General features: G+C 57.7%; 1 protein-coding gene across 1 annotated transcript in view; it reads right to left on the bottom strand.

The window, feature by feature from the left end:
- PRRX2 (paired related homeobox 2) overlaps positions 1 to 24,799 on the bottom strand; it is a 52,106-nt gene that overhangs the window by 26,802 nt on the left and 505 nt on the right. The gene's annotated exons all lie outside the window — the stretch shown is intronic.

The raw sequence follows: 24,799 nt of genomic DNA, 5'->3' as shown, positions 1-24,799 counted from the left end.
GAACGTACATACTACGCCTTTAGCCCCTAGGGGTGAGCACATGTGCTTGCAAATGGCAAGTAATTTGTTGGCTCCAGGTTAAATTTTAGCATTTCCCACCCCTCGGAGGGGACTTTATAAGAAAATGGACCCACATCAAAGGACCACACTCACCCTTAAAAGAGGAGAATAGCTTTTTTTTTCTGAGCTCCTTACACCATGGAGGAGTTCTGTTCAGAACTTTCCCATTAATACCTTCTGAATTCACTTGGGGGGCTTGTTAACTTGGGTCATCAGAAATTCTAGGATTTAGAAGAAAACCACGCTTTTGAAAAAGTTCCCAGCCAGAAGGTAATGGGTTCTATGGCCTTGGCGAATGTGTCCAGGCGTCGGAAGCCCGTCTGTTTTTACTTTCCAGCCAATTCCCATGTTAAAGTTCTGGGCTGGTGGGGCTCCCGCCCCCCACCCTCACCACCCAGAATGCGGGGCCAGGAGAAGAACAGCGTGGTGCAGGAAGGGGAGGTTCCAGCCAACTGGGGGCTCCTGACCCAGCTCCCAGGCCTTACTTCCCCCTCCGGTGGTGAGACACCCCCCCACCCCACCCCCCAGCCCCTGGTAAGACATGCTGAGTGGGCCTGGGAGCTGGCGAAGGCCAGGCCACTGGCCAGGACGAACCAACACTGCTTCCAGGTGTAAAACCCAAACCAAACAAGCAAACTGGCAAAGTAGGGCCTGGAAAGTGACAGCTGATTTGGGGGGAAGCTGGTTCTACCAAGCGTCTGCCCCCTCAGCGCCCTGTCCCTCCACAAACGCAGTTTCTCCTGCTCCTAGAGCTGGTGGCGTGCTCTGGTCACAGAACTCTGTCCCTTTGCCTTTCCTTCCATCTGGTCGCCTCCCCTTCCTCCTCCTCCGCCCGAAACCTGTGAAGGGGATGCCCCTTGCAGGGGCTCGGTCCATACTCCAGGGTCAGGGGTGGAGGTGGGAGTTCCAGAACTTTCAGGCCCTGGGACTTGGTGAGGCCCTGGCCCCAAGCAAGCCCAGCCAGCGGTCTGTGAGGTGTTGCGTTCCCCCCGGACTGCCGGGTGACCCCAAAAGATTTACTGTGGGACCCGCGGCCCTGCGCCTTGATTTGTGTGGCCTGTAGCATACCCCATGTCTTCTGTATGCTGAGCCCCTTCCATCTGGAAGCTGCAGGCACACAGAGGGTGCGGGGGGGCTGGTGGGAGAAGGAGGGTGTTGCTGGCAGTGGGGGAGGGGCACTGAACCTCCCCAAGCCAGAGGCTTGGCCCAGCCATGAGGCCTTTGCCTGACTACCAGAGGCTTCCCCAGACACGATACTAGTTATCACGATTCTGGAAGGGGCTCCCCAGCTGCCCTCCACGGAGACCCCGATGTTGCAGCTACTTTATGCACATGACATGGCAGAGTCCTCACACCCGCAACCCCAGGAGACAGATCCTTATCACCGACCCATCCTGCAGATGAAGAAACAGGGTCTGAGAGGACTAATAACTTCACTAAAGTCACACAGCCTATTAGTGGGGGACTAATCAGGCACTCACACCCCCCTGATACACCAGCCATCAGCACCCCAACTCCTAACCCCTGAACCACACTGCCTCCTGGTGGGACACGGTCCGTGTTCCTGCGGAGCACGGGTGAGTGTGCCCACACGTCCTCCCCAGGCAGCAGCCCGCACAGAGTCAGGGTTGCAAGGGGCTTCGGAGAGCACTCAGACCAGGGCTGACTCATGGTGGTGTCATCCCCACTCCCCACCCCCGGTTCTGATCACCTGCTAGTAACCGCTTGGAACACTGTGTTAAGGAGATTCGGAGGAGCCCTGGTGGGTCTGCCTGGTTTGCCACGGGCTCGGGAAGGGGGTGTTCCAACAAGAAGGTGAGTATTTGTCAATCCTGAGCCTGGTTCCAGTGTCCTGGCTTTATAGACGCAGAAGATGGAGCCCAGAAAGGAGGCACGACTTGCTCAAGGGGGCTGGGAGAGTTCCGAACAAAGGGGGGCATGGGTCTTGCTCCCCTCTCGGGGCTCTTTCCACCTCAAGAACAGTGTTACAAAGTGCCACCATCTCGCTGCCCCTTGGCCCCTGACACATTCTTTTGGGAAGTTCCACGTAAGTTGCAGAAGTACATTCGAAGAGAGAGATGTTCAGTTCTGCCTCTTTAAGGAAATAAACGAGCAGCAATCTGGCATCTCCAGGAAGCAAACTCTTGTCCGGGGCCTCCGTGGCGGCAAGAGAAATCATCCTACCTCCTTTGACATATTTATATGAGGGACAATATTCTGCCTCTCGTACAGAAATATCACACTGCTAGGTCACGTTGGCAAGGCAAGTTTTGCCCGGAGAGAACAATTATTTTTAAGATGCTACCATGAGAGGGGCGCCTGGGTGGCACAGCGGTTAAGCGTCTGCCTTCAGCTCTGGGCGTGATCCCCGCGTTATGGGATCGAGCCCCACATCAGACTCCTCTGCTATGAGCCTGCTTCTCCCTCTCCCTTTCCCCCTGCTTGTGTTCCCTCCCTCGCTGGCTGTCTCTATCTCTGTCGAATAAATAAATAAAATCTTAAAAAAAAAAAAAAGATGCTACCATGAGAAAATCTTTTTACAAAACTAAATTAGAAAAAACCCGATTTTTTTTTTAATGGGCCAACAACCTTAACAGACACCTCACCACAGAAGGGATACAGATAGCAAATACGCGTAGGAAAAGATGCAGAACATTACGTGCCATTAGAAATCACAAGTTAAAACACCACCACCACCACCACCACACACTTACTAGAATGGTCAAAACCCAGGACACTGACGACATCAAATGCTGGCAAAGACGTGGAGCAACAGGAACTCTCGTTCATGGCTGGTGAGCTTGCAGAACATACAGCCGCTTTGGAAGGCGGTTTGTCAGTTTCCCTATGAAACTAACCCTACTCTCGCCAGCAGTCATGCTTCATCGGTATTTACCCAAAGGAGTTGACAATGTACGTCCATACCAAAAGCTTCACGTGGATGTTTATAGCAGCTTTATTCATAATTGCCCAAACTGGGAGACAACCAAGACGTCCTCAGGATGCAAGCAGATAAACCGTGGTCCAGCCAGATAATAGAATAGTATTCAGTGTTAAAAGAAACGAGCAACTGGGGGCCCGGGTGCCTCAGTCGGTGAGCATCTGACTCTTGATTTTGGCTCAGGTCATGGTCTCAGGGTCCTGAGATCGGAGCCCCTTGGTCGGGCTCTGTGCTCATCAGGACGCGTACTTGAGATTTTCTCTCTCTCTCTCCCTTCCCCACCCCCGTTTGTGCTCTTTCTCTCTCTCTCTAAAAAAAAAGAAAAAGAAGAAGAAGAAAAGAAATGAGCTATCAAGCTATGAAAAGACATGAAGGAACTTTAAGTGCATGCTATTATGTAAAAGAGGCCAATCTGAAAAGGCCACGGGCCGTTTGATTCCAACTATATGACGTTCTGGAAAAAGGAAAACTCGGTAAACAGTAAAAAGGGGTTGGCAGCAGGGGAAGGATGAACAGGTGGGGCACAGGATTTTTTAAGGCAACGAAACTATTCTGTACGATACTATAATGGGGGATGTCTGTCATTATCCATTGGTCCAAACGCTACGGCCTGGGTGACAATGATGCCCCAATTTAGGTTCATGAATTGTTAACAAACGTGCCAGTCCCCCGCAGGGTGTTGATAGTGGGGCAGACTGTGGGCGTGAGGGGAGGGGTTATGGGAACGCTCTATACTTCCTGCTCGATTTTGCTGTGAACCTGAAACTTCTCTAAAAAAAATAATAAAGTCTATTTAAAAGGGAAAACAAAAAGGGGAAAAAAATTAACCATAGCCTGTGGTGTGCTGCTAAATGTTTAGCAACAGGTTCTCTATGAGGAGGGACCCTGGATTTATGTTTGCCAATTCCTGGGTTAGAAATACTTCCACCACAGCCAATTTCTAGCTACAGCGTGACACCAGTGAAGGCTAAATCGGGAGGACATGCGCAGAAGCACCCCAGGATTTAGTATTTGCACCGTCCAGATACCATAAATGCAAATAACCCCAAGCCTATAAATCATAGCAAATGTAGTAAAATGGTTAAGAGGTGAGTTTCCAGTATATATCGCCTTTGTTTCAAAGCTTGTGTCATGTAAATTTATATAATTTAACTTTTGATGACATCTGTATTTGACAACCAGCTTCCAAAATCCCACACGCTTCCTAGCGGGCACGCCACTGCAATTTTTTTTTTTTAAGATTTTATTTATTTATTTATTTGACAGAGAGAGAGACAGCCAGCGAGAGAGGGAACACGAGCAGGGGGAGTGGGAGAGGAAGAAGCAGGCTCATAGCGGAGGAGCCTGATCTGGGGCTCGATCCCATAACGCCGGGATCACGCCCTGAGCCAAAGGCAGACGCTTAACCGCTGTGCCACCCAGGCGCCCCGCCACTGCAATTTCTGAGCACCCAAGGGAGGTGGTCTCAGTTTGGCCGGTTTCCGCGAATCCTCGTCCATGCGCAGGCGTGTTTTGTCGGAGATGGCATCAGGGTGTGCAGCCCATTTCGGATTTGGAAACCAGGTATCGTATGGGTGGTGATAGCCGTGTCTGTCCCCCCAGAACTGCTGCCTTGGGTGGGGGGCTGTGATGCCCCCACCTCCTGCTTATAAGCTCGCCAGGGTTTAGAACCTTCCCACTGACCCGACGCCACCTGTGTGCCTAACGTCGCCTGCTCTGAACACCGAGGTCTTTTTTAAGTGACTCATTACCCTCAAGCGTGTGCCCAGAGGGCTGAAAAGTTCTTTCAGAGAAAACTCAGGTTTCATGCCAATTATCAGGGAAAGAGGATGCACCCCCCAAAACAGGGAAGGGGAGGATGTGCTGGGTAAGGCGGGGGGAGGGATGGAGACAGCAGGGGGGACCTGGGGTCCTCATGGTAGGTGCTCAGCGCAATCCCTGGGTGAGGATTCAAAAATAATATGCCAAGCCCCGCCCAGCCCTCCACCCTCAAGAATCTGACTCAGGGCTGCAGTCTGGCCATGAGCATTCATCCAGCATTCTCCAGGTAAAGTTATCGTGCAGCCGGGGGGGGTTGAGAACCACTCACTGACAATGCCAAGTGCATGGTCTTGGGGCATCAGACTAGCCTAGTCGAGCCCCAGCACTATGGCCACAGGCCAATTGGCCAAAATGAGCCTATTTCTCCATCCGCAAAGTGGATCGTCACAGGCGGTAACTCAGGTTACCGAGCACCACGGGGCCGGGTATAAGGCGGGGAACGAGCAGTGATGGAATCTGTACGCGTGTGAGGAGCAATTCCCATGTGCAGGGCGCGGAGCCAAAGGCACCTGGGAGATCGCCACTATCATTGATGCCCCTTTTACAGACGGGGAAACCAAGGCTCAGGGACAGTGAGGACCTGCCTGAGGTCACCCAGCTCGCCAGTTGGCAGAGTCAGGATTCAGACCAGAGCGGGCAAGCTGATTGCTCTAGACGTGAGTGTCTTGGGAGGTCCGAGAAGACGGGGAAGCTGCAAGAGGAGAGATCTAGAGAGGCGTGGGGGTGTGGTGAGGTGTGCCACGGACCCAGCACCCCTAAGCCGTGGGCCTCTCAGAAAAACAACAAGGTGGAACATTCCTGCCCTGTGCACACTTCACCTCCTTCCTGGGAGACCCTCACTGTCCATCACTTCCGGGGAGTCTCGGCAGAGCGGACACTTTCTGTTCCGTTCTACGCATGAGAAGGGGGGGAGATGGTCTAGATCCAAAGCCACGGCGGCGGAGAGTGGTGTGGACCATCTACTCATCTTGTAAGAGTCCACATGAAAAGCGCCCCCCCCCCGATGCCCAGAACCCCTTATGCATATGTTGGCTTCAGCCTCTTCATGACTCGTTTCTAGGCTTGCGCCCCTGTCCCAAGTCCTACGAGGCTGTGACCTCCCAGCTGCCTCTGTGGGTCCAGTGTGATTGAACGGAGCTAGGCGGAGCAGCTGAAATGTGGACCCAGGGAGCCCTCCCGGCCTTTCTCCTTCAGGGTCAGTTAGACCTCGTCCTGACGTCGATGGTGCTCCTTAGAGAAGACATGAGGTTGATGTCTGGGGAGGGGGCAGGAAGGCACAGAGGGAGGGGCAGAGCCGGGGGTGGGGGCAGCTCACCGTCTGGGCCCACGGCCTGGGTGGAGGCTCTCCAAACAACCCCCCTTCACATCAGGGGGCCCTTGAGCCCTCGAAACCCTCTCTCATCCACCCTTAGAGACGGTGCAAGGGGGATACAGTCATGAGCTTGCTTTTCCAGAGGGGAAACAGGTCCAGAGAGTCCCTGGGGCCTGCCCAAGCTTGCCCAGCTGGGATCTGTGCTAGAGTCTCCCTGCCCTTAGCTCCTGGGCCACACTACCTGGCTGCTTCCAAATCTTGAGTGGGGATAATACGAGGATACCCTCCCCACAGGGTTGCTATGAGGATTCCATGGACTCGGGTACAGTGGCCAAAAGGGGCTGCAAATCAGGCTGCTGGGTCTGTAACCTTGGCAAATCATTTCACAGCTTTGTGCCTCAGTTTCCCTGTCTGCGTAACACATGATTCATGGATTGTTGTGAGGATTCCGTGGGATGACGTCTGGAAAGCGGTCAAGATACAGGACCCACAAGTGTCACTATAGCTGACAAGCATGAGGTGGGCCCTCTGTACACCTCACCTATCCGGAGGGGGTAGGCTCTACAGGCCAAGCTCCCTGCCAAGCCACGAGGCCCATCTTTGCCCTTCCCTGCCACGAAGCAACCCTGAATGCCCGATATAAGCCACATCTGGCAGGCTCCCAGGAGTGAGGAAGCAACCTGCTCCCCCACCCTCAGTCATATGTCCCCATGCCCCCCTGCAGGGGGCTGCATTGCAGGGGGGGGGGCTGTCCCCCAGCCAGTACCAATCAAATATGGAAAAGAGTGCCACGGGCTGGACACATTTGCTTAATTCTACCCTAGCCAGGGCCTGGCCCCCACCTGGGCAGCTCTGATTTCATTAGCATTCTGCTGAGACCCTCCCCCCCCACCAGACCCACCAAGGCCCCACACTCACAAAATCAGGACACTGGAGTGTTCTCAAAGAGGAGGGGAGGGGAGGGGGCTGGGGAAGGGAGCAGGGGCTGCTGATTGTGAAGACAGTTTGAGGCTCCTGAGCCGGGGTGGGGAGCCCGCTCAGACATCCGCCCTGCCCTGGCTCAGCCCTGGCAGTGAGCGCCTCCTGATATCTTGCGCCCTGAGTGCCTCGCTCTCCTCACCCTGGTCCTGAGCGGGACCCAGGGAAGAGCCAAAACGCCAGACCAGTCCGGATCCCGGTCTCAGGACCTGCGCCCCCCCTTCCTGAGGCTCATCTGGTTCCTTGCCCGCCCCCCAGAAAACTCCCACCAGCCACACTCTGTCACTTCCTGTCTTTGTTCATGCTGTTCCCTCTGGCTAGAACACTTTTCCACCTTGCCTTGAAGCCCAGCCCAGTCTTCACCTCTCACCTTAGGCACCACTTCCGGTAGGAACCCTCCCCTCCCCACTGCACAAAGGCTTGGGGGTCTGTCTGCCTCCCCCAGACACGTCTCTATCACTGATTAAACTCCCCCGGACCGCACCAGCCTGTTTCCCTCCATCCCTCTCCAGGGCTGTGTTGACAGTGGTGCCTGACACAAGGCAGGTGCTCAGCAAACACTGGACTGAATACGGGGGTGACTCACAGCCCAGCTCTGTTTAGCCTTTAGACCCACAATGCCTAAGGCCCAGGAAAATGGAAGACCAGAAATACAGTTTTTTTATGGGTTCCAGAATACAGTGTGGGAGGGTAATGAACAAACGGGTAATGACATACCGATCACACATGATGGCATGTCAGCTGCACGACCCAAATCCACCAGTACTCCTGGCTGTGGAGAAAAATGTATTTGCCACGGAGAGTTTGATGTAATGGGAGGGGGATGCTGCGACTGGAAGGGGGGCCCATGCCCAGCAAGACCCTAAGGTGCCCAGCTCCCAGGCAAGGGCAGTGATCAGCCCCTTCTGAAGCTACCTCCATGGCTTCCTACCACCAGCCTTCAGCCCAGGACACAGACTGCTCTGACTCTGAGGGAGCTGGACAGACCCGCGGGGCCACACCGACACACTCTGCCATGCGGGGCCTCAGTGACATAGCTGCCTGCCCTTGCGGCAGGGGACAAGATGGCAGAAGGGTGGTCCCAGGGCCAGCTGCCCAGGTCACCTGGATGGGCGTTGGTTGCTTTGGAGGTCATGGTTGAGTTACGGCTCCTCCACCCACAAGCCAAGTGACCTTGGGAAAGTTACTTGACCTCTCTGAGCCTCGGCTGCCTCATCTATAAAGAGGGCATATAAAGGTCCGTCTGTGTTTGGTGAGATAATACATGTAAAGCACGTAAAGCAGTCCCCGGTGCTATTTGGGGGAACCCTTCCTTATAAACGTAAGCTCTGCGACGCCAGGCAGCAACCCCTTGGAGAGCAGCCTCTCTCTGTCCTGTGGGTCCGAGGGGTTCCGCTGAAGCCAAACCCACACAGCGCTGCCCTCGGCCAATCAGCACTCAGCTCCTCTGTGATTGGCTAGGGGATGGGCAGGGACCCAATCCCGGCAGAGCAAGAGATGCCGGCTGCCCCAATGTTCAACCCTGGATCGAGTAGCGCCTGAAGTCCCGCCCTGGATTTTTTAGGGATGCGCATCATTATTTTACTTTTGCTTAAGCCACTTGGGGCCGGTTTTCTCTCCTTTGTAGGTGACAGCACTGACTAGCACACAGCTGGAGCCTCACCCGCACCTGGACCCTCGTCCTCACCCTGGCAGAACTAGAGCGCTGCGCCCCCCACTAGGGGAACCCCTCCCCCAAGTACAGCACCTGAGGGACTTGTGGACCCGCCTTTGGGATGCTGTCTCCTCTGCTCCCAGCCCTGACCCTGCCACATGTGCTGTCGTGGACCCCTCTCTCAACTAATCTAAGATGTGGATCTTTGCAGCTTGCTGGGAGGGGCTCTCATCAGCCACAGCGTGGCACCCCACCGTGGGGAGAGCAGGGATGGGAGGGCTCCGGGGTCTGATTTCACCTCTGCCACGTGCTGGCTGTGCAGCCTTGGGATGGCAACTCCTGTCTCGGAGCCCCAGGGGTCCCTGTGCTCCTCAGCTTGGTGGAATTTACTGGCACTGCAATTCATTACCCGTCTGTGTCATTATCAGCTAATCACCTGTCGCCTGTAACCTGGGAGCACCTAACGGCTGATGGGTGGGTGTCTGCCCGCTGTCTGCATTGAGTATGGGGCTCAAGAAATATATGTTGAGAAGAGGAACCTCTACTTCTCACCTGTGAAATGGGGATGTTGATGGCCTTCTATAAAGATCGGGGGCGGGGGGGAGATGTGTGCCCTGGTCTTAAGCCCAAGTGGGAGCTTCCTCGGGAGATGATCTGTTACTGTTATGAAAGGAGTCCCCACAGGGGCTCTCTTCCAACAGTGACTTCACCCAAAGAAGTGGCCTTAATGGGGAGCAGCGGGTGCTGGCACAGGCAGGGGAAGAGGGGGAAATGCAGGTAATGGGTCTCCAGAGGGGGCTAGAAGCTGTTACCCACCCCCACCTCCCTCCCCTGGCGCTGCTCCTGACCCCACTGTGGTGGCCCGGGCTTCTGGTGGTCTGCTGTGTCCACAGCCAGGTAGCGCTGGTCCCCTGGGATGGACACAGACCCTGCTGAGAAAGGCGTGGAGAGGCTGCCCACACCCCCTCCCCTCCACCTCACCCCGAGGTGCCAGCAGACAGTGGGAATAAACAAGCCCCCTCGCGCCCTGCCCTGCCCACGGTGGGGCTCAGGGTGGAGGGGGCGTTGTTGCCTTAATATGGAACTAGTTTGGGCTGGGACAGTTTCTGCCCCTTGCGGGGGAGATGAGGGTCCCTGGGGACCAGCAGCTGCCAGGGGTGAGGCTGGGTCCTCGGCCCATGCTCTCAGGGACCCCCACGGGAGTCGCTGGCTATAGCCACGGCAGTAACAGTCCCGGGCCAAGGGCCTCCTACTTCTGCGTCCTCACAACCCACGTGTCACTATCCTTCCTTTGCGGATGAGGAAACTGAGGCCCAGGGGCACCTGGGTGGCACAGCGGTTAAGCGTCTGCCTTCGGCTCAGGGCGTGATCCCGGCGTTATGGGATCGAGCCCCACATCAGGCTTTTCTGCTGTGAGCCTGCTTCTTCCTCTCCCACTCCCCCTGCTTGTGTTCCCTCTCTCGCTGGCTGTCTCTATCTCTGTCGAATAAATAAATAAAATCTTTAAAAAAAAAAAAAAAAAGAAAAGAAACTGAGGCCCAAAAGGGGAAGCCCTTTGCCCCAGGGAGCCATGTGAGCTGGGTCTGACTCAACCGGCCCCACTCTGGACCTCCTCTCCGTGGGGCCCTTTGGACACACAAGGCCACCAGGCCCCAGCCCTTGGCTATGAACTCCTCAGAACTGCTGCCTTCCTAACGGGGGCCGTGCCCCCTCCTCAGAGGCCTGCCTGTAGCAGGGGAAGGTAGAGACAGAAATCTGCTGTGCAGAGGACACCGGTTTGAAGAGAGCAGGGAACACTCGCCACCATCTGCAAAGTCCAAGAAACTGCTACGGAGCTCTCCAGAACCCTGAGGTTCTCCTCTGAGGATTCCAGGCCGGCCCCTGGGGACCAAAGGACACACACCCCACCTCTGGCCTCTTTGGAACGGGGCTTCCTCGGGTTTTCTCCCCCCTCCCTGCCTGGGGCCCCCTCCCACGCCATCTACCCTGTCCACGGACCCACCATTCACTTAGATTTCCATCTGGTTCTGGTTTTGCAGAGGCGGAGGGAGGAGAGGGTTTAGGGAGAAGCTGAGAGCTGGCACCCAGTGGAGGTAAACCTGATACCTTCACTTCTTTTCTTGGCGCCCCAAGCTCTGTGCATTTCCCCCTGCCATCTGCCTACAAACCCAGATCCACCCGGAACCGGCTTCTGATGGCCGCTTGGACACTGGGGTCCTGGGCAGAGAAAGGAGCCAGCATCAAGATCAGCTTCCCCATGAGCGCAAACACCATGTCGACACCAGCTCTGCCGGAGCCCGGGATCAGTTGAGTGTGTGTGTGTGTGTGTGTGTGTGTGCGCACACTCATGCACACGGAAGTGTTCCAGCTATGTGGCAAGAACCCATCTGCAACCCCTGAGGGAGCATATCTGAATATCTCAGCCCTTCTCCCTGAGCCATCTTATGCACAGAACTTCTAGAAGTTGCATTTAATCGCTAATTTGAATTTTTAACCTCAAATGCCACGTTATAAAAATAGTTGTGTTGTGTTTTATAGGCGGTATTTGTCATGAAATTATACATGGTGACAGTTCGTGCCACAGAACATAAAGCAAGATGCTCGTTCCGCATGGGAGAAGCGGTCAGTACCAGCCAGGCTGGGGCTGCAGCAAACCCACGCTGTCCTTCCAGAGAGCGGACCCCAGGTCACCAGGCGGGGTCCTGCGGGGGTGGGGGAGGATGCCCAGGGCATCTGTCCCTAATCTGTCCCCTCTTTGGAAAGCAGAGTTAGGTACCAGCAGAGGCTGCTAGAGCTAGCTCGTGGGACCCGGAACTCTGTTCCTAACCTCAGCTGCTTTTCCTGTGGAGCCTTGGGAAGCTTCGCTCTCCTTGGTTTTTCCATCTGGGGGAGGGCCTGGCGGTCCGAAGCTGGGCATCTGGCCCCTCCTCCCAAGCGTCAGAGAGAGCAAAAGAGAAAACAAATTGGCCATGTGGGCGTAGCACTGAGCCCTTGCCTGCCTGATTTCATCAGCTCCTCTGAACAACCCAAGCTCCGGGTGTTATCATTACACCCATTTTGCAGATGCAGAGAGTTGAGGCTCAAGGAAATAAGGTGCTTTCCCAAGATCATCAGAAATCAGAGATGAGGTTGGGGCCAGAATCCCACGGCCAAGCCAGGCCCTAAGAGCAGCATGCCCTGCCCCCGAGAAGGTGAGGGACCCACTGGAACTCTCTGGGGCCAGCTCCGTTTCTATACCAGTGCCAGCACTGAGCTACACAGGGGACCAGGGAGACTGTCCCTATTCCAGGATCCCAGCCCCCCTGCCCGGGTCGAGCTGGAGCATCGGCTCCAGCATCATGGTGCCCCTCGTCCATCCCTTCCTAAGCAAGCCTGGAGAGTCCGGGTGAGGTTGGAGTGGGCGCAGCCCCGGAGGCTCTGGGCCAGCCAGGCTGAGGAGCGTGCCGAGGACAAGGGCCTCAGACCTGGCACCCCCATGTCCTCTCTACAGAGCCTGTCTTTCTGAGCCTCAGCCTCCTCGACTGGAAAATAGGGCCAGAGGACTACTGAGCTCCTGGAGTACCTGGGAGGAATCAATGAGATGAACCGTGGGCGGTTTAGCACGTATTAGCTGCACAATAAAAGGTCCTGATTGTTGGGATCTCGGTGATGATGACGATGAAGGTGAACAGACCTGTAAGTCAGCCAGCTCCACTGCCCCGACTCAGCCCCGAGCACCCCACATTCCCTCCATCCCTCCAGGGATGCGGGATTCGCAGCCAGGGGCCTGGGCCAACCTTCCTCGCCTACTTAACAGGTCTGCTAATGAAGCTTCCATCTCGGGGTCATCGTGCCCTGTGGCATGAAGCTCCAGTGGTGGGTCCATCCGGCAGATGGCAGGTTGTTGAGCCCGATGCTGGGAATAGGACCCGCCCCGAGTCTGGTTCTGAACGGCTCCTGGAGCCGCTCCTCCCCACCTTGGGATTTTTAGATCTCAGAGCTGCTAGCCCAGGGCAGCCAGTGAGGGCTTGTGATCAGCTTCTTTGGAGACAGGGGCACCCTGGAGGCTCTGGGCAGCTAGGACACATGCTGTTGCAAAGTTAGCCACCCATTTCCCACACGACAGGGAATACTGGCTCAGCGAGAAGCTACTGGGGAGGGTCCGGCTGCTCTGGACACTCCAGACACCCACAGACGAGCAGAAAGCACTCCCACTACTCTTAATACAACAGTGACAAGTCTTGGACCAGGCCTTGCTCATTGGCTCACTCCCACGGTGCTCCCTCCCACCCCTCTGCTCCTGGAACAGCCAATCTCTTTCTCACCTCCAAGCCTCTGCATCTGCTCTTCCCGACACCTGAAGCACCCTTCCCAACCTCTTCTTCTTCTTCTTTTTTTTTTTTAAAGATTTTATTTATCTATTTGACAGAGAGAGACAGCCAGCAAGAGAGGGAGCACAAGCAGGGGGAATGGGAGAGGAAGAAGCAGGCTCCCAGCGGGGAGCCCGATGCAGGGCTCAATCCCAGGACCCTGGGATCACATCCTGAGCCGAAGGTAGACGCTTAACAACTGATCCACCCAGGTGTCCCCCCAACCTCTTCTTTTGCCTCACTCATCCTTCAGGTCCCATCTGAAATTCCACTTCCTCCAGGAAGCCTTCCCTGAACCTCCAGACCAAGTAGGGGGCACCATTGTCTGTTCTCATAGCAGCCAGGACATCTCCTTCATGGCAGGGACCACACCTCCCTGATCCCCGCTGGGACCGCAATCTCCAGCCCACACCCGACACGGAGTAGGTGCTCAACGAAGCTCTGTGGAAGGAAGGAAGGAGGGCAGCGTTCATGGTGTGCTCCCCCATTCTTTCCCCCGAGATGGAAATCAGCCCCTTGAAAAGGCCGCTGTCTTGGGAGCTCTGCTCAGCCCAGACCTGAGTTCACGGCAACAGCAACAGTTGCCTGAAACAATGACCTTGCTTTCGGCCACGTTAGATCTTCGCCTTTCCTTTATTCCTTCCCAGTGAAACCAGAGCAGTCCGTTTTTCCTTCTTGTCTCCAGCAATTTCCCGCTTTGAGCCCTGACACTCTCCCCGCCCGGGGTTGTCGTGGCTGGGCAGCCGGGGGAGAGGCTGGCCTTCCAATTAAAACACGATGTCTCTGGAAACACGAGCTTCCCAAAGGCTGGGGTCCCTCCCCAGCCCCCAGCCCCAGCCCCTCCGTCACCGCACAGCCCCGGGGTCCTCCTGCCTGACTGCTACGGGGCAGGCTCTGAAAGACGGTGTCCCTGGAAAAGCAGTGCCTTCCTCGGGGCACCGCAGAAGTTTCTGGGTGAGAATAGGGAAGATGGGAGGCACAGTCCCTCCCTGGAAGGGCCTGGGATGCTTCCAGCAAGAGGTCACTGCGGCTCCTTGGCCATCTGGGGTCCTGGCATGGGGTGGCCAGCTTTGTCTCTAGACTCTGGGGATCACTGCATATTTCCTCAGTGGCTTTGGGCAAGTCACTTTGCCTTTCTGAGCCTCAGTTTCCCTATCTGTAAGGGGGAGGCAGGCAGAGAGGAAAGGCTGGACAGGACGGCGGCAGCAACACAGCCTTCTTGGTCCACTCCCTGGTAAGGGGCCAGCTCTCGCCTGTCCCCTGGTGTTTTCCCAGAACGATGTCTCAAAACAACACACGTGTGCACCGAATGAATGAGCAAATGAATGGATCCCATCCAGTGTTCTTGGAACCCCAAGGCAAGGTGTCTCTTGGAGGGGGAGGGGGACAGGGAGGCATGGGGTTGAGCAGTCTCTCAGGGAAGGCAAAAGGCCTGTTTTCTGTAGCTTCACCATGAGGAAAAACAGGGGACCGAGTGCCAAGCGGTCTTCTCTCCCACTCTTGGGATGTTTTTCTGGATGGCCGGCTCCTAGGGTGGGAGGCAGCCCTTCCTTCTCCAGGTCTGAGGCCAGAGGATGGCGCTCCAGGTCCCGGAGAGGCGGCCAGGTCTCCAGGCCCCCATCTGGGACGACGTGGCGTCTGGAGGCCCCTTGGGCTTCCAAGCCCATGGGGTGAGTGGTGGGGGCTTTGAGGGGATGTGGGGCCTCAGTGAGGGCAGGGTCAGCCCGTGCTCTCAAGAGAAGCTCGTCCTCCACCATCAGCTGTAGGGAGGGGGTCGCCTTTCATCTGTGCGTCTCAGCATCGTGAAAAGACGGTGGACTCGGAGGCTCTAAGCCTCGCTTCTCCACCTACCATGTAACTCAGGCCAGTCCCTTACCCTCCCCGAGCCTCTGTTCCCCCCACTGGAATCCTAACCACAGATACCCTCGCTGAGCACAACTCCCGCGCCCACCTGCGCTCAGCCTCAGCAACCCCCTAAATCTCTAAATCCGCCCTGCAAGGAGGCATGGGCCTTCCCCTCGGGGATGCCCAAGGCGCTCAGAGAGGGGAAGAAGCCCGCCCAGGTCACACAGCTGGTGCGGCACGGTCCCCACGCCAATAGACCCTCGGATGACTCACTGTCATCAGCAAGAAGAGAGTCGAGTCAGAGCGGAGAAGGAGGCCCCTGGGTGCCGGCGGGGGTGGGGGCAGGAGGCCCAGGGGAGATGGGGGAGGGTGCCGGGTGCTCCCGAGGGCCCCGCACCCACCCTGGGGAGGGGGCGGCCAGAAGCTGGGCCCTGCGTGGCCCGGCTGCCCGCTGCCTGGACCGGCCGCCCGCAGCACCATCTTGAGAGCATTAGGGGCTGCTGTTAACAGATGTTTTCTGTTACGTATTATTTGTTAGTCTAATGAAAGGAGGTGCACTGGCTTTCAAGACCTCGGCATTCTGCGGGGGGTTTTATACGGGAGGCCCGCGCGGAGCTCTGGTGGAGGAGAGGCCCGGGCCCCTGCCAGGCGCGCCCGGCGGCTCCCGCTTTGATTCCGCGGGTTGCAGCCATCCGCGTGGTAATTCCAGCTCTGGTTAAATGTCACTTTTAATAACGCCATCCCGGGCGTGGAAATGTCTCCGCCCACGGCAAGAGGGGAGGACTGACAGGGAGGTGGGATGGGGGGGCCGGTGGGCCGTCCCTGGGGCCGGTGGACAGCCCGCCCCTGGGGACCCCCGCGAGAGAGCAGCAGACCGGCAGGATGCTGGCAGGGGGCTTTTGCAGTGACAGGAGAGGCACAGAGCCCAGCTCCGCAGTGAGGCTTCTGAACCTCCCCCCCACGCCCCACCGCTGGGACGCTTCCAGCAAGAGGTCACTGACGCTCCTTGGCCATCTGGGGTCACGGCATGGGGTGGCCAGCCTTGTCCCTAGACTCCGGGGATCATTGCATACTTCCTCGGTGGCTTTGGGCAGCTGGAGGGAGTCAGGATGCCTGAGAAGGAGAGAGGAATCTTCCCCGGTGGCCACACCCCCTCGTTCCAATCCCTCAGGCTGCCTTGGGCTGGTATTCAGCAGGTGCTCAATGAATGCTATGGACTGTCCGCAGCAATTGCTCCCTCCCGGACTCAAGACTCAAGTCGGGTCTCTGGAGATGCCCCGGCAGCTCCCTCCCCTCCTGGACACTGGGCCCTTCCAGGTGCTTCCTCCGGGCTTCCCACGGCGGCTCCACCTGGCCTCTCGTCCTCCGCGAGGACCATTTTCCACTCCGGCAAGCCAAGGAGAGTGGTAGAGGTGCAGGGGCCGTACTGGAAAGGACCTGTGAGAGTCCAGTGCTGCCCACCCTTCAGCGCACACTAAGATGACTGGGGAACCTGTTCAATGCAGATGCCCAGGCCCCGCGGGGCATCATTCCATGGGTGGGGGTGGAGCCCAATAACACGTATGTCAACCCGCTGCCTGGGTGATTCTCATGCCGTGATTTCTGGGACCACGGGTTGACCAACAGATGGCCCAAACCCCCTCAGACCAGGCCGTGTCTGGGGTCCCACCTACGGCCTCCTGGACAGCAGTGTCACAGAGGAGACACCCCCTCACCCGGTCAGTTCTCAGGCAGCAAGGTGCTTGCTCAGCTCTGGGTGGAAGGGCCCTGTGTAGAAGCTTCCAGTCTCCCTGCCCCGGCCTCCTGCCCTTTCACTGCCACCCACCAAGGACCTTCCCCCAAAGACCACAGTCTGCCCAGCGGCTCCTGTCCACCTCTTGGCCGCCAGGTCCGAGCTTCTCTAGAACTCCTTGGCCCCTCTGCCCGCCAAACCGGAAGGTCCCAGCTGCCCCTCCCATGCACAGAAAAGCAGAATGGATCACGAGAGGGACCAAAAATAATGTCTTCCAGAGCCTGCTTCGTCTTTTAGGATGCCATAAAAAGATATCACTGGTTGTAAAGGACCCCATGTGGACGGCGCCTGTCATCACGGTGGCCCCTTGGAGCCAGGCTGGGGACAGGCAGCTTCCCAGATGTGGAAGGGACACAGAGCAACGGGCCAGACGCGTAGGGGCCGGGAGAGCATCTGGGTTGATCCGTGACCTTGAGATTCCACGACTCCTGGGCGCTGCTCCCTGCCCCCCCCACCCCGTGCCCTCGCCGAGCCCCTGGAGCACCCCGACTGCTCAGCCTGGGAGCTGGCCAGATAACTCCCCCCTCTTTGTCTAAACAGGAAGCCCCCCTCCCCCGGTGCTCTCCTACTCACCACCTCACAAAAGCCACTTAACCCTTGGCCCATTCCAGAGCCTTGCGGCCACTCGGCCACTCACTGGCTGCCTGCGGCCGCCCTGCCCACCCAAAGCCTGGGCTTGATCATCTGGGCCAGGCTGGAGCCCCGACAAAGGGGGGTGAGGGTGTGGGTGTGGGTTCGAGTGGTGAGGGTGTGCAGGGGCGTGTCCGCGTGTGTTGAGGAAGGTGTGTGCGCACAAGTGACTGGCCTTGTGTATGAATGTGTGAGTGGGGTTGTGTGTGTGCGTGGGTGGGTGTGTGTGTGCGTGGGTGTGAGTGTGGGGGGTTGTGTGTGTGAGTGAGTGTGTCAGTAGGGTTGTGAGTGGGTGGGTGTGTGCATGTGGGGGGGTGTTGTGTGTGGGTGAGAGGGTGTGTGTGTGCGTGTGTGTGAGTGTGAGTGTGGGTGTGGGGGCGTTGTGTGTGGGTGAGAGGGTGTGTGTGAGTGTGGGGGGGGTGTTGCCTCTCTGTGTGTGTGTCTGGGAAAACCAGTCCACCATGTGGTTCCCAAACGCCAGCCCATGACAAGGTCTTCACTGACCTACCACAAAATGAGAAAAATAGAGGCAATTTGTGACTTTTTTAGCGAGATGAAGTCGGTTCTGAGGACCAGTGTTGACCCTGAGATGCTGCAGGTTTCTCGGATAAACGGCTGGAGGCAGCAGGACGGCGGTCGTTGGGAGTAAGCGCTTTTCTGGGCAGCACTTACAACCGGCCCCTCCGTGCTCGTCCCTCGCAGCCCCTGGCAACCTCACAGGGGCCTGAAATCTGAAAGTCTGAGCAGGCGGCAGCAGCTCGAGGCCTGCCGCATAGTCGGCACTCAGAAAAGGATGGTGGAGGGGGCGCCTGGGGGGCTCGGTCAGTGAGGCGTGTGCCTTGGGCTCAGGTCATGATCCCGGGGTCCTGGGATCCAGCCCCACATCGGGCTCTGTTTCTCCTTCTCCCTTGCCTGCCACTCCCCCTGCTTGGGCACGCTCTCTCTCTCTCTCTCTCTGTCAAATAAATACATAAATAATCCTAGAAAGAAGGAAAGAAAGGAAGGAAGAACGAAAGAGAAGGATCGTGGAGTGAGTAAGTAAGCACGGGAGCTGGGCTAGACTGGGACAGGAGGCAGTCCTGTCAATGTTCCTCAGAGACAGGGACCCTCCACTGCTCTCTTGGGTCCAGGAGGCTGCAGACAGGCCTGTGGAGGGTGAGGGAGGCCATTCTAGATGTTTCTGGGCAGCAGGGGTAGAAGACCCCCCGCTCACTTGACACCTTCTCAAACCCAAGCTGGGCAGCCCCCGACACTGCCAGGCCTGCCCATCTGCCCGAGCCATCGAGGAGACCCCTTGGCTGGCCGCCTCACGGCTCCCTGAGTGCAGCCCACACCTGCCTGGGAGTGGCCATCCCTGGCCAGACCACCGAGCATTCCAGGGGCTCCAGGCATCGCTTCAGGGAGAGGCAGAGAACAGGGGCTTCAGAACAAGACAGAACAGGACAGAACTGGGCTGGGACCCTAAATCCGCAGGAAGATGGGACCTTGGCCAGTGGCTCGTGTCCCTCCGCATAGAACGGGGATGATGGAAGGACCCACTTCCGTCGTGGGTGACAATGGGGCTGAGGCAGGTGGAGCCCTGGGGGGCACAGAGGGAGCACCTGGTTAATGTGCCTGTGAGGGCCGCTGGCCACTCTCCCCCTGTCCCCTGTCCCCTCCCACAGCCTCCAAGCCCAGGCCAGCCCCTGGCCAGGGTCCAACCCTGATGTGCCACTTGGAGGATGCATTCAGGGGACCCACTGGCTCCCCCTTAAGTCACCCCCAAGATGCACTTCCACCTAGGGTCAGCCACCGTCCTTTGGGTCTTGGACACCATGAAGCCCCTCAAGTTTCACCTCCTCCCATCTGACCTCACATTTCTGCCTAGGACAAGCCACCAAACCCTCTCCTTGTCTTCGCCCATTTAGAAACCCTGAACACGGCACAGGGCCTATCCAATAGCCCCACTCTGTGCGGCCCGCAAGGCCTAACCCCTCCTGCCTCTCTCCCCCCTTTAGTTCCCCAACAAATCCCACCCCTCCCTTCCCAGCTGGGAGACCTTGGGCAGGTCGCTTTGCCTCTCTGGGCCTCCAAAAATGAGGGATGGCAGATCACTAGCCCTCTTGTAAGCATCTCAACGAGCTACAGCGGAGCCCCTTGATTGAGCACCCACTGTGTGCCGTCTCCCACACCCACTCAGCGCTCACCATACATATAGGGACATCCCTGTCCATGGTGCCCATTTCGTAGATGGCAACACTGGGCCTCAGGATGCTTTCTGGGCCTCGAGTGCGGTGTGCAGACAGGCATTATCACTACTGCTCCAAAGCTACTTTTCCAGAGTCTTCTGGGAGGGAACAGTGACAGCTCCAGCCCTGTTGAGCTTCTGCCCGTGGGGAAGGGCCCTTGTGGGGTGCTAGCTGACCCAAGGTTCCTGTGCCACACCCCCAAGCTCCACGCAGATGGTCTGCTAGAGAAACAAGACCAGCCTGAAGCCGAGAACAATGAACTAAAGCGAGGGCCCGGCCTGCTGACAAGAAGCCAGGGAGGCACCCCTCCCACCAGCCATCCTGGGGGACCCAGCGGTCCTCTCCAACCGAATTCCCCTGGGCTCTCTGCTTCTAGGCCTGGCTCCTCAGCCTCTCACGCATCTTCCTCTCGTCCTGCTCAGGGCGTGTGCCAAGGGCTGCCCTCGCCAGGCCCCGCCGGGACCCAGACCTGGAGACTCCCCGTCCCTGGGGCATTTTCTCAGCCTGGACCAGACCATGATGAAGGACAGGAGGGGCCTCCCAAACATCTGGGTCCTGCCTCCCATTGTGCAGGTGGGAACTGAGCCCAGAGAAGGGATGTGACATGCTCAAGGTCATGCACACAGGGGGCAGCCAAGGCCAGGGCTCTGCGCCCACAGCAGATGGCTTTGCCCCCCTCCTGCCTTGCCCCCCGGAAATGGAGGCAGGGAAAGCAAAGGAAGAGGGAAGAAAAGCAGGCTCGATCTGAAAAAGGCCGGGCTCTGAAGGAACCCTTCTGTCTTTCCCCCCGGCACCTGCCCAGCTCCCGTCCCCGCTGCCCGCTTCCCGGGCTCCTGCCACCACAGCCCCAGGAGTGCGTGGCCACCTGTCACAGCGAGCTGGGGGTGGGAGGTGGCGGAACACTGCGGTCGGCTGCGGAGAACAGTGTGACGATTCCTCCAAAAATGAAACCTAGAACTGCCACGTGACCCAGCAGTTTCACTTCTGGGCGTAAACCCCAAGGAAGAGAAAGCAGGGCTTTGAAGAGGTCTTCGCACACCACGCTCCCAGCGGCATTAGTCACAACAGCCGGAAGGTGAAACACACACGTCCAGCGACAGATGAGTGGAGTGTGAAAACGTGGCACGCGCGCGCACGCAAACACACGCGCGCACGCAAACACACGCGCGCGCGCGCACTGGAATATTACTCAGCCTTCAAAAGCAAGGACATCCTCACACCTGCTGCCCCGTGGAGGAACCCAGAAGACGTCATGCCAAGTGACATAAGCCAGACACCAAAGAACGAATGTTGTAAGCTTCCCCTTCCATGAGGTCCCTAGAGTCATCAGATTCACAGCGACGGAGAGGAGAGGCGTGGGTGCCAAGTGCAGGGAGGGGGGGTGCAGAGTCAGTATTTCATGGCTGCAGAATTTTACTCTGGGAAGATGAGAAAGTCCTGGAGACGGAGAGTAGTGATGGTTGCACAACAGCGGAAGTGGGCTTCATGCCCCTGAACTGTGAGCTTAAAAATGGTGCAAGTGGCCAGCCTTGTGTTGGGTATATTTCACCACAATAACTGTTTTAGGACTTGAAGGCAAGTTCTCTAGAACTCGATGGTCCCTTCAGGTCCTCCACTCAGACACTCGGCCCTTCCCGCCCATCACTGACAAGGGGAAGGGGCAGGTCCCCACCCCAAACCAGGCTCACCCTTGGCTTCCTGGCCCTCCCTTAGCAGATGTGGCTGAGGGAGCAGCTCCGTGAAGGGAGCCCAAACCTCCCCCTGGGGCTTGAGCCACCCTGGCTCAGCCTGTGCCCCCAGCTTCCAAGCCCCGGGCTGCCCCGACTCCCTGGGAAGTAGACCGCTTGGTCCTGAGGTCTCCAAACAGGTACCGGCCCTGCAAAGGCTGGGGAGGCCTCCCAGGCTGGGGGCCTCTCCCGCCCGGCTCCAGGGGCTTGTTTATTTTCCCAGTGTGTCCGCATCCCTGTTTCCGCCCTGCCCACAGGAGGGAATGCTTTAAAGAAAATCTCAGTTATTAATGTGGTTTCTTTTGTTGTAAGTCATTGCGAAGGCAGCAAACGAGGGTTTATTTTCCTAACGTGCTTGGCATAGCTCAGCGCCCGGCGCAGATTTCAGCGTTTGATTTGGGAGGAACGCGAGACCCCGGTTTGCTCTGAGTCACCAGTGAAGCCACAGCCTTCCCGGCCAGTTCCGGGGGCGCCTGCTCTGGGAAAATCATTGGCAAGAAGAGGCTACATCTACTGGTGGCTTTGTGAAAACAAAAGAGAAAAAAAATATTAAAAAAAAAAAAAAGTGAGCCTTGCTCCCCTGGCAGATTGGAAAATATCGATTTTCGAACTCATGAGTTTCCCCATTAGCCCTTCCTTTTTAATAGGGGGCTCCCCGTCTCTCTTCCGTGTCAGTTACTTTCTTTGAGCCCAGAAACAGCTCCAGAAGCCACAGGAAAACCCACTTCTGGGCATGTCGGAATCTTCAGCGAGGCGCCAGTGTTCCCAGCAGGCCCAGGACTGGCGGCGGAAGTCCCGGCACCCTGAGGCTTAGCTGCCCACTTAGGAAAGGGGTCCAGTGATGCAGGCCGGGCTCACTGAGATGCCTGGAGGAAAGGTTCCTTGTCCCCCAGTTTGGAGACCTCAAGACTCAGGAATCCACGGTGAGTGTTAGTGGGAGGGGGCACCTGCCTGAGAAGGAAGGCTATGGAAGGAGAGGAAGGAGAGCAGGCAGTTGGCCTCTGCCCTCTCTCTACAGGCGCACACCCAGACAGCAGGCCAAGGGGTTCTCACAGGCCAGGGGCAGCCACACACAGCCCCCGCCTCTGCTGCCCCGCCTGCCTCTCCGGGGGAACTCTGCCTGGCGGCGGGCACCCCTGGAATGTGCCCAGTTGGCCTTGGGGAGATGCTTGACTCTATAAAACATTTGGATTTCATGGACTAGTGATTTGCTTCCAATCTAAGGAATGAGTGTAGGGTTACCTCCTTTTAATTTTGCCAAGTAAGGACATTAACATAAAACAATCTCCAGTTATTATCCCTAAGGTCATAAAAGAAAGGATGTTCTAACACCAAAAGTGAGGAAGAAAGATATAATAACCCCAACACAGAGAATCCTTTACACCGAAATGCATAGCTTCCTGAACTCTCCACATTGTCCTGTTTGCTTCAATTTCCAGAGGCCTGGAGAAAATCTCCCTGTGGGCCAGAAGCACTGAGGGGGACCGCCCTTTCCCAGGCACTGCTGGGGTGGGGAGGGTTCCAAGGTAGGAGGCAGCCCTGAGCCCCTCATTGAGCCTGGCCCCGACTCTGCCTGCAGCCCTTTGTCCCTCACAGATGAGGGAGGGGAAGGAAATGCCCACCTCTGGGGGCAGACTGCTGCTGCTCTCGCCCTGTCCCACCTGACCCCACACCCAGTGCCTTCTCTGTCTCCAGTGCCTGCGTACCCCCGGGGTTCGGAAGCGCCACCTGGGGAAAGGCCCCGCAGGCCTCCAGGGCTCTCGTTGAGAGTGGTAGGGCCCTAAGGGGCTGCTGGGGAGGCCCCCTACCCACTGAGCTGCCTGGGGAGCTGCCAGTGGCCCCCTGTCCAGGCACTTATGTCTCCAGTTGACACGAGTTGTTCTGGAACTCCCCAGAAAAACCCTGAGTTTGGAAACCTTCTACGCTGTGCCCAAGAGAAGCAATGTGTTCCACTGTCTTTCCCCACGGCTGGGGGCCAGGGTGGAGACAGGCGCCCAGCCCCTGGCCAGGGCTAGAGTACAGAAAGCCTGTGCTTCCTCCCTCCTCCCCCCATCACTCCTGCACCCCTCTCTTCTCTCCTTTCCTTTTCTCCCTTCGTTCTTGGCTTCACCTTCAGTTTGCTCCTCCTTCTCTCCCCACTCCCAAGGGGGTCCCCATTCATCAGGGTAAAATCAGAGCCCTCTCCTCTCCCCTTAGGGGAAGCCGGCTCCGAGCGAGCTGCGCCTCCCAGGAGAGCAGAGGTCCTGGAACAAACTCAGGCAGACAGAGCCCCTCTCCTCTTGCACCAGAAGGCACCCCACTTTACCCCTGGTCCAAGCCAGACACCTTCCTTCCACTTTTCCATCAGGGAAACCCCAGTTCCCAGGGGTGGGTCTGCCTGCTTCATGCCCCCTCCCCCGGAGGGTGCAGAGAGATGCTGGTTCGCTGTGGCTGGGGGGCAGTGAACGCCACTGGGAGGGAGCCGGTAACCACCGGACGCAGCTGGTACCAGCTGGGTGCTGTCTGAGGCGCAGCTGTGTGTCAGGCATGCCTCACGTCCGCACGTGCTCCTGCACGAGGTGTCAGACGAGGCTGAAGTCACCTCGGTTTTCCCTGCACCTCCTCTCATCTGAAAAGCAGGGCGTGCAGCCAGCCTGGACTCTTGTCTGAGACCTGGAGGCTGGTGCAGGCAGTGGGGGTCTCCAGGAGCTGGCGGGAAGGCTGCTGGAGTCAACGGGGTGAGCCTTTAGGGGCCGAGAGCCTCCAGCAGGCCAGGCTGCTCTCCAGAGCTAGGGGACGGGGCTGTGGTCTCAGCCATCCTACCTCCTCCGCAGGGTGTAGGGGAGCCGAGCTGCAGGGACTCGGGTCCTCCCTCTCCCCCCACGAAACCATCCAGGACCCGGGACCTCAACTTTATCTTGGTCTTCTCCTGCTCTAGCTTCCCCTTCCCCCTTCTCACCAAGGCTCAGGCCCCTATGATCCAGTGTGACTTTCTGAAAAAAAAAAAAAGCCACTTGGGTGGGTTGTTTGTTTTTAAAGCTCTTTCCTGATGACCTTTAACATCAGCAGAGGAGAGAGGCCTAGCCGGCTCCTTGGGCTCGGGCCATTCCACCGAGGAAGCTGCTAGTGGGGCAAACGGGAGGTGGGGGGCCGGCATCCGTCTCCGAGCCAAGGAACCCCTCTTAAGACCTAGCAGTAGCTGGGGTGGGATCGGAGGCAGGGGGCACAGTTCGGAACCCAGTTTGGTGACTCGGAGGCTCTGCCCCCCGGAAGCCTCGGTTTCCCTAGCTGGGCCATGGCGATAATCACACCCACTTCCCAGGCGATGCGGCCGCGCGGCCGCGAGGGCTGCCCCCGGGCCGGGCACAAAGGCGGCCCACCTCCCCGCCCTTCCCACGACTGGCGGCGGCGGCTCCGGCCAAAGGCGGCCGGGCCCCTCCCCGGGTCCAGAGCCCTGGTGCCCGCAGCCCACGCGACCACAGA

The sequence above is a fragment of the Ursus maritimus genome, unplaced genomic scaffold (genome assembly GCF_017311325.1).
Source record: "Ursus maritimus isolate PB19 unplaced genomic scaffold, ASM1731132v1 scaffold_17, whole genome shotgun sequence".
Lineage (NCBI taxonomy): Eukaryota > Metazoa > Chordata > Mammalia > Carnivora > Ursidae > Ursus > Ursus maritimus.
Note: the sequence above shows the minus strand (reverse complement) of the source record. Positions and strands in the feature narration are given on the sequence as shown.